The sequence below is a fragment of the Muntiacus reevesi genome, chromosome 2 (genome assembly GCF_963930625.1).
Source record: "Muntiacus reevesi chromosome 2, mMunRee1.1, whole genome shotgun sequence".
NCBI classification, from domain to species: domain Eukaryota; kingdom Metazoa; phylum Chordata; class Mammalia; order Artiodactyla; family Cervidae; genus Muntiacus; species Muntiacus reevesi.
The window spans coordinates 142006148-142023192 of NC_089250.1; the positions used below are offsets into that span (position 1 = coordinate 142006148).

Below are 17045 nucleotides of genomic sequence, written 5' to 3' on the forward strand. Positions count from 1 at the left end.
ATCTTTGCTGTAAGGAGCAGGGATGGTACGACTGAGCAGGACGTTAGAAGCTCTGAGCCCCTTTATAGCTGAGAGGGAGGGGGGAGGAACGAGCGGACAGCAGCGCACAGGTCGCGGGGGCTGCGCCCTTTTGCCTGCTCCTCCCCCCACGTGACCCGGAGGCCGCCTACGCGGGGGGGTGGGGGGGGTGGGGCTCGCGGAGACTACAGTCCCCAGAAGGCTGCGCGGCGCCGGGGGGCGGAGCCGAGGCCTGGCTCACGTCTCGGAGGCTCGAGCGGAAGGGCTAGAGCTTGGAGTAGGCGGCGGATGCGGAGAGCCAAGGCACCGCGGGTAACAAGTTGCTTCGGGTACCTGTCCCTCCCTCCCTCCGCACTCCAGACTAGGGCTCGGGGCTTCCAAGTCTCCCTCAATACTTGGGACAAGCTTTCTTTTCCGTTTTGTTACCGGTATTTTTCTTCTCACGTGACGCGTGGGGCCGGCCCCCGCCTGCGGCGGAGGTTACTGGGAAGCTCCCGCCCTTCGACCCCTGCGGGCCCTGGGTTGCGGTGGACCGTCTCAGACCACTTTTTCCTTCTTTGGGCTGCGTGCTTTCTTTGGGTGTTCTCCTCAAATACTGTCTGCGAAGGGTCAGTTCCTTTCCTGTGTTTCAACAGGTACTGACTGGGGACTTGGGGACCCCTTTTTCTCTCCAGTGGGTAGGAGGCTGTGGACACGGGGGGCCACCTGAGACTACCCTGGGGCTTCGGGCGATTTCGGGGCGCGAGCCCTGAGCCTCTGGAGCGAGTCCGCTGGGCTGGCTGGGCGCCCCGGGCTATGAGCACGGAGTGAGCTGTCCGCCAGGGAGGGTATACTTCCTGGTTTTCTTGGGTCACCCTCGAAAAACTACCAAGTCCGCTTTTTAAAGTTTTCTTTATCAATAAAAGCCTCCTCTCAGAGTTGAGTAGGGAAGAAGCACAGGATTTGGAATCTGATGTCCTGGTTAGAGTCTCGGGCCTGCCACTTACTGCATCGTTATCTTTTGTAGCCGTTTATTGCCTCCCGGGTTTCCCAATCTGAAAAATGGGAGTGATCGTCTTTGGCCTGCCTGCCTTCCAGTGTCGAGCGGTTTAGCAGAAGTGACATGTTGTCAGAAAGCATGTTTCCCATATAACAATCTCACTGTCTTTTCTGTCTCCAGCCCAGGTCAGTTGAATTTTCAAACCGTGTTCATGTCTTTATGGACTTGATCGTAAACGTGATTGTGAACCGTATGAAGATCAAATGAGTTAGTAAATAGGGGGAAAATGTCTTTGGAAACGAAAGTGATTCATACAGATGTTCTTATGTCGTGTTCCTGGTGAAGAGGTAATATTAGGGCCCCATCACCTGTGGAGTCAATTTTAAACTTCGTCTGGATTTTAAGGTCCCACCAGAATTTGGATTGTTCTGTCCCACCAGCTTGCGTGCACGCACTTACCAGCAATCTTGTTCTCCTCTTGCTCCGTTACAGCCATCCTTTCTTCAGTGCTACACAGTGGACAAGTATCCCGGAAAGTACTTAATGTTCCTCATGTGTAGTGCTAGGCTTATGCTTGTCCCCAGCTGGTCGGCCCTTTTGAGGTACTGCTTGTTCTAAACCTAGCTCTGATTGTATCACAGTATCACTAACCTGAATGTATACTAGCTGAAATAAGAAATATTGGAGTTATTTTTACCTATCCTAGATACATGTGTTAGGAGTTTGTGTTACCTTATAGTTAGAATTCAGAATATAAACAGCCAGTATTCATATCTAGTTTTTATTCTGGCAGTTCAGTCTGAGACTCCAAGCAGGTGACTTTGTTTCTCTTTCCCCTTGTAGAGAGTGAGGACTTTACAGTCAACTTTTTGTGGGTTTGGCAGTATAGTAATTAGGTAGTCTTGTATTATTTCTGAAATCATTGGTTGGAAAATACTTGAATGTGGTTCTGAAACCAAAGGATGGCAGTACAATTGTTGAATGTATAAAGCTGAACAAATTTGAGTTGAAATCCTGGTGCTGTGACTTCCAGTTCATGAGTTCTGGCAAATTATTTCATCTCTTTAAGCTTGTCTACTAATTTCTGAAATGAAGATGATATCATTTACCTGTTAAGGTGTCTATACAGATTAAATGAGATGTGAATATAAAGTAGTGCTGGAGTGAGTACGTGCTTATTATTTTGTTGCTATTCTAATTGATGACTATGATGATGGTAAAAAGTGATGAAATTTTAGGTAAAGTATTTTCTTAAGATTCAATTTTGTTGTTGTTCGTAAAGTGAGGATAGTTATCCTTAACCCATAAACTTAAAGAAGCAGTAAGAAGTGCTTAGGGTTTTTTTTTTTAAGCAGTTGCATTTTATATAAAGATTTTTACGTTTAGAAGTTTCCAGAATGCTCTTGTTGCTGGGGTGTGCTATTGGGCCAGTGCTTCATTGATAACCCATAGTAAGAATTTTGTTTTGTGTCTTTCTGCACATTGTAGCTTGTAGCAGAACAATTATCCATGTTAATAATTTCAGTTGAGTTCATTTCAGTCGTTCTTTGCCACCCCATGAACTACAGCACTCCAGGCCTCCATGTCCATCACCAGCTCCGGCGCAGTCCACCCAAACCCATGTCCATTGAGTCGGTGATGCTATCCAACTATCTCATCCTCTGTCGTCCCCTTCTCCTCCTGCCCTCAATCTTTCCCAGCATCAGGGTCTTTTCAAATGAGTCAGCTCTTCACATCAGGTGGCCAAAGTATTGGAGTTTCAGCTTCAACATCAGTCCTTCCAATGAACACCCAGGACTGATCTCCTTTAGGGTGGACTGGTTGGATCTCCTTGCAGTTCAAGGGACTCTCAAGAGTCTTTTCCAACACCACAGTTCAGGAGCATCAGTTGTTCGGCATTCAGCTTTCTTTATAGTCCAGCTCTCACATCCATACATGACTACTGGAAAAACCATAGCCTTGACTAGACAGACCTTTGTTGGCAAAGTAATGTCTCTGCTTTTTAATATGCTGTCTAGGTTGGTCATAACTTTCCTTCCAAGGAGTAAGCATCTTTTATTTTCATTGCTGCATTGTTAATGACTTAGATATTGACTATTGACTAGGATAGAGTTTTATAGAGCATTTTTTATTGGCTTCCCACCCTCTCTGCCTTTTTTTTAAAAGTCAGACTATTTGACTGTAAAAGTTCAATCTAGTGGGTAGGGGCCAGAAGATTTGGTGACTCTCAGTTTCTGAAAGTGATAACTGAGTGACAAGTGCTTATGGTGGCACTGGTGTGTGTGAGTATCTACAAGGAGTGAGAGTTTAGAGAAACCAAGGGGGAACGTCTACTAGAGAAAACTGATTTGTTGGTCCAAGCAGAGTCTTAAGAGTTAAGAATTGAAATGTTTACTTTTCATTCCTTTAGATGCTGTGTTTATTACAAGTTGTCTGAAGATGCAAATGTCTAGGAACTGTTTCCTTTACTCTCTTTTTTATGTGGTTTCCCCTGGTTCCACTTTACCAGTTTCACCGTGACCTGTAGTTAAGAATGAGCAAGATGACAATTTTTTTTTCCTACTACAGACTTGTGTATAAACTGTAACAATAGTCATTTCCGTTAAAATCTGCTTTGTGTGCTGTTCCATGTTATTTTTTTCCTTTATGTTTTAAACATTTTCGTTCTTGACTTTTTTATTTAAAAGAAATTTTTGGAAGATAGACCCATTTTCAGGCTCAGTGAAAGACAGTATTATCGTTACTGTGTTTAGTTATTATATTTTCTTACAGTCATGAATTTAGGTGATACATATATATTCACTCTCATAAAGCTTCACATGATCACTGTAACTTTTTTAGCCAAGGTTAAGTTTGTTGACCGTGCCCACTGAACCCTGAAAAATAGCAAAACTAATTGTCTAATGTGTTTCAATCTGTGACCCTGTCCTCATTAGCTCACCATTTACAAACTATCTCACCAGAATGAGTGATAAGACTAGTGTATTGTTGATTTGGCACTTGTGCACTCATTAGACATGACAGAAGTAAATGATCTAGTGCCAAAAGTAGAAGTGTAGATTTTTAATTATATAAAACTGCAATACAAGACTAGCACTCACACTATGTATAAAACTGGTGACCTATGGGATGATCTTTGATAATCACTAACCTGAACTATATTTTAGACATTTCTCTTAGTTGTTGAATTGTATTGGTTGCAGGCATCCCACCCACAGGAGAAGTGAGAAGAAATGGAACTAGGATGTTCATGTCTTAAAAGAGAACCTACTTCTACAATGCCACCCACCAGAAAATGTGCTCTTAGCTAGTGGGGAAAACATGCAGAGTTTTCTGTTAATGAGCCCAGTAGGATGAATGAAGCCTGGGTAACTCCTGAACTCCTGAGAGCTTATTGAATGACAGGAATCCCAGTTGTCAGAGGTTTAGAGAGAAGAGAAGTTATAGGGTATTGCTGTGCAGAGGTAACCCTGCGTGTGGAGAGAGTATTTTCCTCGCAGTAGAACATGGACCCGTTGCTCACAGTCCATGGTATGCATTTTCATAGTCTCATGCTAGCCTCTGTCTAGTTTTTTATTCTTCAAATTTGTTCTCAAGTTTTATCTGTTGTCCCTTGTGCCCTTTTTGTAAAATTTTTCCTTATTATTTATTTTTATGTCAAACATGGCTGGTTTAGACTAGGGATAACAACAGAAGCAGAGAAGCACTGTTAGAGGCAGCAAGATTCTTGTGCCTAATATTCTGAGGTTCCCAAATAACACGAGTTAACCTGTACATATGGTAATATGAATTTCTAGAATGGACAAATTCATGACTGTTTAACTTAGTACAAAGGCAAAAATATGGGCAAATGGTTTGTGGTATTGTTATTATGAGATTCGCCTCTTAGGAAAAAACAGGTGTAGTGTTAATCCTGGCTTGCATGTGGGCTGTTTCAGGTTCTTTGCCATGGAATACCAGATGAGTATTAAAGAAGGGACGCCCTTGGATTTAAACATTCCACTCTGAAATTTATACCAGTAGCCCTGGTTGTTTTTTTCTTATTATCTGTAAAATAGGGTTAATAATACCAACCCTGCTTGTTTATAAAGAGTAGAGGGAAAAGTTAACAAGGATGTCTTGGAAATGGGGTGACTGTAGGGGAAAGACTGACGGAAGGGCAGAGACAGAGAGAGGAAAAGTCTCACATTGGGGTGGGTAACTTGTCCCTGAGACAGAAAGAGGATACACAACAAAAGCAGAGAGTGAGGGTTAGTCAGAGACAGACAGGGGACATCAGAAACACTTTAGAGGGACAATCAGACTGAGGCAGTTAGGAAGAGGGGTAAACAGATGTAGAGGAAAGGGCTGACTTAGAAATGACAGGCGGATTCAGGGAGGGAACTGGTGAAAGACTGCAAGAGGGAGCAACCAGGAGGGCATGGCCAAGAGCTTGTTGAGTGAGTTTTTTGAGTTTTTATCTGTTACTTGGGGAGATCTTGTAGACATTTGTAACTAGCCAAGAGAGGGAAGAAATGCAGATTTTAGTAGTAAATCAAGTTACATGTTTATACAATTTTTATTACACTAGAATTTTCCCTTAAGCACTCATTTTATTTTGCATATTCAAAATACAAACACCAAGCCAGCTTTGGCTGCAGGCCTGTTAACTGCTTACTTGACCCCTTCGTAGGATTGTTGTTGTTGAGTCGCTAAGTCGTGTCCAACACTTTTGCAACCCTATGGACTGCAGCCTGCCAGGCTTCTCTGTCCATGAGATCTCCCAGGCAGAAATCCTGGAGTGGGTTGCCATTTCTTTTCCAGGGCATCTTCCTGACTCAGGGATTGAACCTGCGGCTTCTGCGTGTCTCCTACATTGTAGGCGGATTCTTTACCGCTGAGCCACCAGGGAAGCCCTCATAGGTAAACTCATTTTTAAAAAAGTAAATGATTAGTTTCTTTTTTAGAAATACTTTTTTCTTTAAAAAAAAAATTAAATACATGTTTACTGTGGAAAACTTGGAAAATGCAGAAAAGTTAAAAGAACACCAACAAAACTCATAATCTCACAACCTAAGCAACATATAACAAGGCCTGCCTTTTCATTTTGTTGATGGTTTCCTTTGGTTTGCAGAAGCTTTTGAGTTTGATGTAGTTGCATTTGTTTATTTTTGGTTTTGTTGCCCTTCCCAAGGAAACAGATTTCAAAAAAATATTGCTAAGACTGATGTCAAAAGAGTGTGCTGCCTATGTTTTCTTCTAGCAGTTTTATGGTTTCAGGGCTTACATTTAAGTCTTTCATCCATTTTGAGTTTATTTTTGTATTTGGTGTAGGAAAGTGGTATAGTTGTATTCTTTTACATGTGGGTGTCCAGTTTTCCCACCAGCATTTATTGAAGAGACTGTTTTCCCCATTGTGTAGTCTTGCCTCCAGTATTGTCGATTAATTGACCCTGAAAATGTGGGTTTATTTCTGGGATGTCTGTTTTCTTACATAGCCTGGTCAATCTTTGCAGTTCATCCCATTTTACTAATGTAAAATAGAGCAGTATCTATTTGAGGTTATTAGGACTCCATGGAAGAGGAGGATCTTGAAGGAAGTGATAGAATGATAAATTGAGAAGACAGAAGAAAATTCCACATAGAGTGATGAGAAGCTAGAAGCAAAAAGTGCAATATGTTTACTGAATGAAACAGAAGGGGTATTTTAACAATATTGCACAAGTGGAAGATGATGAGTAGTAAAGAGATGTGATTTGCTAGGTTTACATGTATATGGGGATAATGAAGAAATAATGGAAAGTTCTGAAGGCTGGGCTAAAGAACTTAGATTTGATCCTTAAAGATGATATTTTTGTTGAAAGTCATGACGAAAACAGTATTTGAGAGAGATTGTCCTGGTGGCTTAGTGGGGTAAGTAAGGAATGGCTTTAGGGTAGGGCAATAGGACAGTCATGGAATCATGTAGAAATAGAAAGCGTAATAGCTCTTGTGGAGGAAGAGCAATAAGTGTAGGGTTAGAAAAGCTGAAAGTTGGAATACCTCAAAGTTTTGAGTTTGATAGATAGCTGTATTGTAGTAGTTTGATAGTGACGTTGAGGAAGACTCTCAGAGAGGTCTAGGGAGAAAGATAATGAGTTCAAGTGCTTTTACAAGTTGTAGGTTTGAGTGGTAGTTGAAAAATCTGGTACTTTAAAAGTAAAGATCTTCATTATTAACTTTATTATAAATGAATGCTGTCCTTTTTAAAATAATCATTCTTAAGACCATGCATTTATTCTAGCAAATAATTTTTCTTTGGAATTTGTCTTTTGGAACTGCTTTCAGAACCATTAGAGCCATACAAGAAAACCAATCTCATTACTTTATGGTCATATCTTCTGTGCCCAAGAATATTATCTTGCTTGATCACTCATCTTATTTACCATATTTATTTCTAAGTGATATTTGACGGTCCCTAAAAGTTAATCTGCCGAGGCATGAAATTTATTACCATACTGGATATTTAGATAACTGTCATCACTGCTGAGAACAACCTTTTTTTTTTTTTTTGTGTGTGTGATAAAGTATTTATTTATTTATTTATTTTTTTTTTACAGTCCCTAATCAGCTGATCTTTTTTTTTTTTTTTTTTTTAATTTTTTTATTTTTCAGTGGGTTTTGTTATACATTGATGTGAATCAGCCATAGAGTTACACGAATTCCCCATCCCGGTCTCCCATCCCACCTCCCTCTCCACCCGATTCCTCTGGATCTTCCCAGCCCAACAGGCCCGAGCACTTGACTCATGCCTCCCACCTGGGCTGGTGGTCTGTTTCACCACAGAAAATATACATGCTGTTCTTTCGAAACATCCCACCCTCCCCTTCTCCCACAGAGTTCAAAAGTCTGTTCTGTACTTCTGCGTCTCTTCTTCTGCCCTGCATATAGGGCCATTGTTACCATCTTTCTAAATTCCGCATATATGTGTTAGTATACTGTAATGTTCTTTATCTTTCTGGCTCACCTCACTCTGTATAATGGGCTCCAGTTTCATCCATCTCATTAGAACTGATTCAAATGAATTCTTTTTAACGGCTGAGTAATATTCCATGGTGTATATGTACCACAGCTTCCTTATCCATTCATCTGCTGATGGGCATCTAGGTTGTTTCCATGTCCTGGCTATTATAAACAGTGCTGCGATGAACATTGGGGTGCACGTGTCTCTTTCAGATCTAGATTCCTCAGTGTGTATGCCCAGAAGTGGTATTGCTGGGTCATATGGCAGTTCTATTTCCAGTTTTTTAAGAAATCTCCACACTGTTCTCCATAGTGGCTGTACCAGTTTGCATTCCCACCAACAGTGTAAGAGGGTTCCCTTTTCTCCACACCCTCTCCAGCATTTATTGCTTGTAGACTTTTGGATAGCAGCCATCCTGACTGGCGTGTAATGGTACCTCATTGTGGTTTTGATTTGCATTTCTCTAGTAATGAGTGATGTTGAGCATCTTTTCATGTGTTTGTTAGCCATCTGTATGTCTTCTTTGGAGAAATGTCTGTTTAGTTCTTTGGCCCATTTTTTGATTGGGTCATTTATTTTTCTGGAATTGAGCCTCAGGAGTTGCTTGTATATTTTTGAGATTAATCCTTTGTCTGTTTCCTCGTTTGCTATTATTTTCTCCCAATCTGAGGGCTGTCTTTTCACCTTACTTATAGTTTCCTTTGTTGTGCAAAAGCTTTTAAGTTTCATTAGGTCCCATTTGTTTATTTTTGCTTTTATTTCCAATATTCTGGGAGGTGGGTCATAGAAGATCTTGCTGTGATTTATGTCAGAGAGTGTTTTGCCTATGTTCTCCTCTAGGAGTTTTATAGTTTCTGGTCTTACGTTTAGATCTTTAATCCATTTTGAGTTTATTTTTGTGTATGGTGTTAGAAAGTGTTCTAGTTTCATTCTTTTACAAGTGGCTGACCAGTTTTCCCAGCACCACTTGTTAAAGAGATTGTCTTTTTTCCATTGTATATCCTTGCCTCCTTTGTCAAAGATAAGGTGTCCATAGGTTCGTGGATTTATCTCTGGGCTTTCTATTCTGTTCCATTGATCTATATTTCTGTCTTTGTGCCAGTACCATACTGTCTTGATGACTGTGGCTTTGTAGTAGAGTCTGAGGTCAGGCAGGTTGATTCCTCCAGTTCCATTCTTCTTTGCTGAGAACAACCTTAAGCTGTGATAGCATTCCGAGAAGAGATGCTAGTGCATACTGGTTAAGAGGGTGGGTTCTGAAAGACTAGGTTTGAATGATCTCTTTAGTACATTAATTTTGTATCTTGAATAAGTTTCTTAACTTGCCTGGGTCTCAGTTTCCTCACTTTTAAAAGGAGGATGGTGATAATACTTCCTGCTTCATAGGATTATCATGAGGATTAGCTACTAGAATGGTGTCTGGCATATTTTAAAAGCTCGCTAAGTGTTAGCTATTTATTACCATCACAACAACTACTATTGTTACCCTCTCCATATTGTCTGTTTATCTTTTTAGTTTTAAAAATCACTTATGTTCCTATTTAATTACATCTTGTACAAATGGAATGATAGACAGCTAGAGTTAAAATTAGAGCTCAAATAAATGATCGGACATATAGGAATGAGGCTTTTTAGAATGTGTGACCTAGAACTTAGTGGGAGAAGAGCAGAAAAGATAAATTTTCCTCACTGTGAAGTTTGGCCAAGGATAGAATATTGGGGAATATTCATGGTAAGGGAGTGTGAAGCAGAAAAGGAGCCAGCAAAGGAGCAGTGGAAGATTGTTTAGAGAGAGAAAGAAAATCAGGAGTGTACATTAGTATAGAAGTTATATTAATTAGGATAAGATTTGGTTGCAGTCAAATAATAGAGATTTAAGCGTGATAGAAGTTCATTTCTGTCAGTGTCACGAATTCCAGAAATGGTCTGGGATAGTTGTGGTTTGTCATGGTGTTACTCCACTGTGCATGGATTCTGTTCTTTTCCAAAGTTGCTTGGTGGTCTAAGATGGCTGTTGGAGCTCCAGCCTCTTCATCCACGTATGAACCAGCAGAAAGGAGGAAGAGGACACATCTTCTTCCCTTGAAGGATACTTCCTGAAAGTTAGATGTACCACTTTTGCTCCTATTCTGTTGGTCACAGAGCCACACCTTCCTGCAGGAGAGGTTGGGAAATGTAGAATATTTTGAATGCTCAGTGCCTGGAGAGAAAAATGAGGGGAAATAAGGATAACCCAAGGGTAGCTAGTTGAAGAATATAGGGTAGATAACAGAATGAATAGTCTGTGTGTGTGTGCCAGGCCGCTTCAGTCATGTTCGACTCTTTGTGACCCATGGACTGTAGCCCTCCAGGCTTCTTTGTCCCAGGCGAAAATACTGGAGTGGGTTGCCATGCTTAGGATAGTTTAATTCTTTATTGATAATCCTTGATAGAGTTTCTGTACTTGTGAAACTATGAGTATGAAACTATTCTTATCAAACTACATCAATAGTACTCTCTTCATATCCCTTCATGAATCCTTAATTAGGTAAGGAGTATCAGTCTCTCATAGGGAAAAAGGTGATGGGTATGTATGTATATGTATGTATGTGTGTGATATGTGTATAGATATATACATTAATATCTATGTATATTTCCTCATTTAGCATTGGTGTTTGCCAAAATGGCTTCATATAGCAACAGCCTGCTTTAAAATTGATAGTACTTAATCATCTGCTATCTTTCTTTAGTTCTTTTAAGCTTCTAATTTTACTTAGCCGTCTATTCACTTTCCAATTTGGTTTGTTTTGGGCCATTGTTTTTAATCTGTCTCTGTCCTTTTATATTACTACTCTCTCTCACTGCTGTTAATGCTGTTAATCGTACTTCCCAAAATAGATAAATGAGCAAATTTAATTAAATGTGTTATTTGCACTCTCCTGATCATTAATGAGTTTGTATGTAAGGTCAGGCCTACAATCTCCCTAGTATTATAATGACTGAATTTTCTCTATCCACTAAATGGATAAGTATTTGCTTTAGAGTTTTTTATTTTTAAAGCTTCCATATTTTGTATGTTTATGTTCTTTTAATGTTGGAAATATGAAGGTCTTTTAACAATAAAGGGAGAGTGTTTTCCCTGTTTGAGAGTAAGATACAGACTTATTCCTGTTTACCTAAATACTTAAGAGTACATTTTCTAAAGGCAAGGACATTCTTTCTTGAAAGCATAGTACAGTTATCAAAATCAGGAAATTAACATTGATTTAATATTATACTGTAGTCCACAGACTTATTCAGATTTCATTCATTATCCCTATAATGTACGGTTTTGTAGCAAAAGAAAATTCTGGCTCTTGGAGTGTATTCAATTGTCATGTCTCTTTAGTTTCCTTTAATCTGGAACATTTCCTCAGTCTTTGTTTCTGCATGACATTAACGTTTTTGAAGAGTACAAGCCAGTTATTTTGCTGTTATTATTGTTGAGTCGCTAAGTTGTGTCCAGCTCTTTGCCATATGATGGACTGCGGCTTGCCAGGCATCCCTGTCCTTCACTGTCTCCTGGAGTTTGGTCAGATTCATGTCCATTGAGTCTGTGATACTATCTAACCATCTCATCCTCTGCCATCGTCTTCTCCTTTTGTCTTCGATCTTTCCCAGTATCAGGGTCTTTTCCAATGAGTCAGCTTTTTGCATCAAGTGGCCAAAGTATTGGAGCTTCAGCTTTAGCATCAGTCCTTGCAATGAATATTCAGAGTTAATTTCCTTTAGAATTGACTGATTTAATCTCATTGCAGTCCAGGGGACTCTCAAGAGTCTTCTCCAGCACCACAGTTCAAAGGCATCAGTTCTTTTGTAGAATGCTTATAAATTGGGTTTATCTGCTGTTTTCTCATTACTGGCTTCAGTTTACCGATTTCTGGCAGGAGTACCACAGAAGTAATATTGTACTTCTCAGGGCATTGTGTCAGGAGGCACAGGATGTTGAAATATTAGTAATGTGGTCTTGGGTCACGCCTTTAAAGGTAGTATTTGCCAGGTTTTCCAGTGCAAAGTTACTATTTTTCCTTTTATGATTACTTTGGTGGTAAAATATGCATAAAATTTATCATTGTAACCATTTTAACCAAAGTGTATAGTTCAGTGATTAAGTACATTGACATTGTGTTTATAATTTTGAGGTATCTTTGAAAAAATACTTGGAGATTTTGTAAATTTCCTACTACTTCTGGAACTTTTACTAACTTTTGTATTTCTGCCTGAATCATTTTCATGATGGTTCCTAAATGGTGATTTTCTAATTCCATCATGTCTCCTACACTTACTTATAATACTTTTTTTCATTATTTATTTTGATGCTGTTACTGGTTTGGTCAGTGGGAGCCCATTCAAGCTGATTCCTGTTTCCTTTTGCCTTGCCTTTGTCATTTATACACACATTCATATACATCTTTATCTGTCTACTGAAAGCATTGAGTTTATATTAATACTTCTGGTCCCAGTCCAACACTACAGGGTTTATTCTGTATTTATAACCCCCTCTTCCAAAAGTGAGAAACTTTTCCCTATGATTTCACATTTTTACTTATTGGCCTAGTCCTAGAATATCAGAGAATAGAGTCATACCACTGCTTAAAAAAAGTTTAATATTTGTTTTCCTTTTCATATGGGCATATAGTCTAAATCGTCACTGTTCAATAAAATAGCCATTAACTGCATGAATTGAGATGTGTTGTAAATGTAAAATGCACGCTGGATTTTGTAAACTTAGTATGAAATAAGAAATGTGAAATATCCCATTAATATTTAAATAATATGTTATATGTTGAAATATTTTAGATATATTAGATAAAATAAAGTTAATTTTAACCATTTTAACATGGCTACTAGAAAATATTAAATTACATATGTGGCATCCATTATCTTTCTATTGGACATCGCTGAGCAAGAAACCACGTTCAGAAGTTACTTGGGTTAGTTTTCTCCCCAACTTTCTTTCTGTAACATAGTTATGTTAGTCATTTGCGATACAGTTCATTTCTATTGTATTCTAAGTTTTTCTCCCCATCCTAATTGATCTTACTTATTTTTGAGCATGTGAAGCATTAATACAGTTCCAAAAGTCAGAACTATATTAAATATATATATACACACTCAAAGCAGTGTCACCCATTTCTTCTTTCTTTTTCACCCTGTTTTCACCCAACCTTTATAGGTAATCAATCTCATCAGTCTCTGGATTACCCATTTGGTGTTTTTTTCCCCCCAGGTATGAGAAGATAACACTTTTTAAAAAAAATTTCTTAACTTTTTACACAAAATTTAGCATACTGTAGATACTCTTTTGTACTTTGCTTTTTATAAATTAACCATTTCACTTCAATATGTTTTGGAATCCATTCCATATCAATTTGTAGCACTCACCGTCCCATACTCCCTTTGTCTGTTCCTCCCTCTTATGGTTACACAGTACTTAACCATTCTCTCATGCTGTTTCGAGTGTTTTGAATTTATAAGCAGTGCTGCAATAAAGTAACCTTTTTTATATATATTTTTGTATGTTGTAAGTGTATGTTTGGGTAAATAACCTAAAATAGCATAGTTAGGTCAAAAGTTTAAAAGCAAATATAGTTTTCTTAAATATTGCTCAATCCCTTTCTGTGGGAGGTTGTACAAGTTTGAATTTGCACCAGCATTGTATGAGAGTTTTTCCCATAAACTAATCATCCAAGTATGTTGGTATGCTTTTTAATTTTTGCTATCCTATTTGTAGTTAGAAACAAAGTATCTCAGTGTAGTTTTAATACTCACTTTGTAGTTAATAATCTTTTCATAGAATATATAAAGGTCATTTTAGTATCTTTCTTTGTGAATTATATTTTTAAGTTCATTTTTCTATCAGACTTTTTTTTTCTCCCTCAGTTTTTAAGAGTCCTGTAGAAGTCCAGTTATTTCCTTATGATAAATTCTTTAAAGGAGAGTTGCTGGATCCAAAGGTCCTTTGATACGTAAAAGATTTTGGAATATTGTTAAAATGCTTTCTATATTAATAAAATATGTATCTCCATTAACAATGTGGAGCCCTATTCAGTCTTTACTCACCAAAACAGACCTTACTTTTTAATCTTTGCTTGTCTGATGGATAAAATAGTAGATTTATTGTGGATTTCTTTGCTAACTGATGATGGTTTATTTTTTATTTGTCTAGCTAGCTGTCCATTCAACACATTCTTATTGAACATCCACCATGTACCATCCTAAAAGTTAGAACTATAGTAATGACTAGAAGTTGAACATCTTTTTGTATTTCAGTCATTTGTATTATTTTGTTTCTTATCTCTATCTCTCTCTGTCTCTTTCATGGCGTCTAGTAGATGTTTTGTCCCCTCAGACTAGTTCTCAGAGGACTGAGAAGGAGAAAAAATGACATTTACTTTTTCTGTTTTGTTGTTGAACTTCTAAAAAGTATTTTTATGCATGTGTTTATTTTCATTGCCCATTCTATGGCAAATCACTGTGTGAAACTCTCAGAGTATTCATGAAATGAGATCATGAAAGTTAAATGCACAGACAGGTGTCAAAGAAATGATAATTACACATTTTTGTAAAACTAACTTTTATCATTATTATTTTTCAGAAGAGGCTGCTATCAGAAGGGAACTTTTGTACTATTTGCCTCAGATACAGCCTGTCTGCACCTTCTAGAGTTTTATTATTCAAAAAATAAATGCCACTTATTTGGTAAGTCAGTTAACTATAAATATTATTTACTCTGTTTGCTTATGTTTTGTATTTTTTAAGTGCCATTTTACTTTGTAACTCTCATATATAACAAGTTTGAAAGTGGCAGTATCTTGAAAGACTTTCAGGATCTTTTGAAGATTTTCTTGCTTCTATTCACTGTCTTTCTTAAATTTTGATGTTTGTTGTAAAGAGACTAGGGGCTTGTTAAATATTGGAATTGGTTCTCAAAGTTGGATTACTAGCTTTGCTCTTTTCAGTCTCTTTCTACTATAAGAACTGAGAATTAACATCTTTCCTGTCCAGCTCTAGCTTCCCTGTAGTTCAAATAGGGAGCAGCAAAGATGCAGTGTTATGGTAGGAGTTTGATGAACTGATTCAGGAAGACTATATGATCAGTGAAATCCTCAGGAAACCATAATAAAGCAGAATGAATAAGGCTATCAAAGAAATTATGGATGAAAACTAATTAGATAGCTAGTGAAACTGATTTTAATTTTTAAAATGTTACTCTATAGATGTTTATTTTTAATTAATTTTTTTCCCAAGAAGACTTAAGTTGCAGTGACCTGCTGTTTTGTGAGAGGTTTCTCTTCCCCACATCCTGTGATACTCTTTTCAGTCTGTTCCAGCTTCTGACGCTCATGTGTAGCCATTGGCAACCAGGAAACGGATACATAGGATGAGGGCTTTTTCAGAGGGTCAGTCATAGCACTGTCAGGAGATAATTGTCCTTGTGTGCTGCTGAAGCACATGCAGAGAATTGGATGAAAGCTATAAAGAAATGATACTGGTGATTGGCAGAATTTCCTTTTAAATGGGTTTGCACAGCGAGACATAGAAGTAAATGTTGATGTTGAGAACTGAGCTCAAAACAGTACTATCAAATAAAATTTAAGAATGAGGAACCACGGGCACAGAAAAAAGGGGAAGGAAGATTCTCCTTTGATATGTTTTTTTGGTAGCCTCTCGGCTTCTGCTAACATCAGAAAGCTGACTTCAGGTGTTCCTAGATGATGTGCACGGCTCATGTCAGTCAAGAGAGACATGGGATTTCATTGTGCTTGACTCTGAAAGGGCCACGTCTCAGAGCAAACCAAGTGAGTTTTAATCTTGGTTATTTAAAATCTCCTTGTACCTGTCTTATTAGGAGTATTATTTTTTTTTTAAGAAGAAACTAATTTGCAACTGGCTATAAAGAGTGACATTGTGTCCGGGAAAATGCTGTACTAACACTGCGCTGTCCCACAGGGCCACTTCTCAAGTCCCCAAACACAGTGCTGGCAATCTGTGACCGCCAGTGAATTGTTGGGTAGCATTTTGGGAGGATGGACAGCGGAGTGAGGCAGTTGTGTGTAAGTTACAGAGGAGATGGGGAGGGGGAGAAATGAGAGAAGAGCAGAGCAGCTCAGGTTCTGTGGGCAATTCGAATGGTAGCTATTCTCCTTGTTAGCTCTGCTGATACCACTGAAATGAACAGCTGGAATTGGTTTCAGTGGGGTAGAAATGTGTTTCACTTTTCCTTTCAAGGTGTTATGGTTTCATTCTGTCTTCAAAACTGTAAGGTTAGATATTCTCTTGATAAAAGTAGAAGTTGGATAGATTGAAAAGTTTTGAAGCGACTAGAAATATCACTTGATGCTAGGAAATGAAACTGTAAAAACCAAAGGAATGGGGATGGGTCTTACCTTTTCTAGAGACTGTTGCAATGGTAGTAAGGCCAGTTGCCATATCTAGATCCAAAATGATTGGGCTTTTATCTCAGACAAATGTATATCGTGATATTTGTTAATTTATTAGATACCACTGGTAGCTCAGTGGTAAAGAATCCACCTGCAATGCAGGAGACAGGGGTTCGATCCCTGGGTTGGGAAGATTCCCTGGAGAAAGAAATGGCAACCCATTCCTGTATTCTTGCCTGGGGAATCCCATGGACAGAGGAGCCTGGTAGGCTACAGCCCATGAAGTTGCAGAAGAGTTGGACATGACTCAGCAACTAAACAACAACATACTAAGGTATCATCAGCTATTTGTTTCAGACACAGTTGGCCAGCTATAGGAATCTTCACCAGGTAGCAAGGCACAAGTTTTTGGATATTTGGACTGTGGAGTGGAACTTGACGTGGGGCAAACTTTGGTTCAATTCTTTCTCTGATCATGAGAATGGTTATATAAAGTAAGTGTATTTGATTGCTCCCCTAGATGTAATGTCTGTTTATGAGTATGGGGTTAGACTTGGGGCACATTGATACGGAGCCCATTCCTCCTGTTGATCCTGTTTCTGGGTTTTGGTTAAATGTTACTGCTTGCTCGTTGATACCATTGGGTTAAGCAAGTGTGATGTTG

The 17045-nt window shown here is 38.6% G+C and overlaps 1 protein-coding gene across 3 annotated transcripts in view; it reads left to right on the forward strand.

Annotated features, from left to right (window-relative positions):
• The first annotated feature begins 238 nt into the window (after positions 1–238).
• The window catches only part of R3HCC1L (R3H domain and coiled-coil containing 1 like), a 67850-nt gene continuing 51043 nt past the window's right edge, over positions 239–17045 (forward strand). The window contains exons 1-2 of one of the 3 annotated variants that reach the window (XM_065923047.1): positions 271–330; positions 14596–14699. The gene's annotated coding sequence lies outside the window, so the exon portion shown is untranslated. Of the gene's footprint in view, positions 331–444; positions 654–14595; positions 14700–17045 lie in introns of those variants that run through there. The other 2 variants (XM_065923048.1, XM_065923050.1) reach the window with 2 other exon arrangements.